This window comes from Gossypium arboreum, chromosome 6 (assembly GCF_025698485.1).
Source record: "Gossypium arboreum isolate Shixiya-1 chromosome 6, ASM2569848v2, whole genome shotgun sequence".
NCBI classification, from domain to species: Eukaryota; Viridiplantae; Streptophyta; class Magnoliopsida; order Malvales; family Malvaceae; genus Gossypium; species Gossypium arboreum.
This window is the reverse complement of record NC_069075.1, coordinates 101,591,518-101,593,186: the sequence shown is the minus strand read 5'-3', so window position 1 is coordinate 101,593,186 and position 1,669 is coordinate 101,591,518. Positions and strand designations below refer to the sequence as shown.

The following is a 1,669-nucleotide window of genomic DNA, read 5'->3' as shown; positions in this document are numbered from 1 at the left end:
CCAAAGCTTCCACAATAGGGATATTGATATGTAATTTTTTAAGTATATCTAAAGTTTTCTTAAATTGTAAGTCTTGTTGATACTTTTGGAATCTCTATGAATAAGGAGGTGATGGAGCTTTAACCTTGACCAGATCTCTTTTCTCCTTGTGTTTACAATGGGCGTTGAACCTTTAGGATGATTCTGTTGTGCTTGGTTTTTGGTAGGAGTCAAAGGAGTAGGCTTCTGCACTATGGGAACTTCAACATTTGGTTGAACTTTCTCCCAATTCTTAGCTACCACAGACTCGTCTTCAATTTCAATAGTCCTCGGTTTCAAAATTTTTCAACTCCTCAAAGTAATAGTTTCACATAGTTCTTTGCATGTACTCTTTGGATTCATAGTGTTACTTGGGAAAGCTTATTGAGGTATGCTTGTGAGCTTTTGGCTAACTATCCCATATGGTTCTCTAGATTCCTTAGGGTCGCATCGCTTTTGGCCATTTATGCTTTCAATAGGTTCTCCAAACTACTTGAAGACTCAGCTGACTGAGGTTTCTACATTTGTTGAGAAAAACTTCGAAAATGATTTGAATGTGAAGGCATATAGGAATTACTTGGACTAGTCCCTTGATCACTCTAGGAGAAATTGGGATGATTCTACAATGAAGGGTTGTAGTAAGTTGATTTCGATCCTGGCCTACTTCAATTATGGTTTTGGTTGTCCATGACATAGATGGATTCTGGGTTCAATGGGTAGTCTTCGTCCATATGAACATCTCCAAAATAAATAGAAGATATAATTTCAAACTGGTTTGGTTGTTGACCTAACATGTTAGCATTAAAATTGTTAGCAGAAAAGTTCTTAAGCATGGAAGTCATAGAAGATACCTAGGCTGCCAAAGATGTAAGTAGATCATTTTCATGAACACCGAGCACTCTTCTTCCTATGGCTACTTATGTAGTCTGCCATTGATAACTGTTCTTAGAGATCCTGTCAAGTATCTCATGTGCTTCATTGTATGGTTTTGCAATAAGAGATCTATTGGCTGAAGCGTTTACCACCATTTTTGCATGTGCGTTGAGACCATTGTCAAAAGTCTCTAATTGAATACAGTGAGGAATACCATGATGAGTGCATTTGTGCAACAACTCCTTGAATCACTCCCATGCATCATAGAGAGATTCGTAGTCAAGTTGTTGAAATATGGTGATTTCATTTTTCATCTTGGCATTTCTACTCGGCGGAAAATACTTCATCAAGAATTGTTTAGCCAATTATTGCCATGTTGATGCCAAATGAGGTGTTAAGGAATTCAATCATGAGTGAGCCTTTTCTTTCAGTGAGAATGAGAATAAATTTAATCTCAAAGCATTTTCAATTACTCTAGCTAGCTTGAATGAATAACTTACTTCCATGAATAAGCAAAGGAGCAGATGTGGATCTTCAGGAGGCTTTCCACTAAATTGACCCATCATTTGCAACATTTTGAACATAGTTGGCTTTAATTCAAACTGAGGAGCCTTAATTTCCGGCCTCACAATTGCTGGATTGAGTCCATTGAGTAAAGGCATAGTATATTGATAGATGGGGTAGCCTCTATCATCAGCAACAATAACTGGACTATAAGCATTGTAAAAAGCTCATTAGTTTTCATTTTTTCATAAAGGATACATAATCACCTGAAAAT

The 1,669-nt window shown here is 36.9% G+C and overlaps 1 non-coding gene across 1 annotated transcript; it reads left to right on the top strand.

Moving 5' to 3' along the window:
• Nucleotides 1-1,101: 1,101 nt before the first annotated feature.
• On the top strand, nt 1,102-1,208 carry LOC128294654 (small nucleolar RNA R71). Its single transcript, XR_008284962.1, has one exon. It is a non-coding gene; the product is annotated as a small nucleolar RNA R71 (small nucleolar RNA).
• The last annotated feature ends 461 nt before the right edge of the window (nt 1,209-1,669 follow it).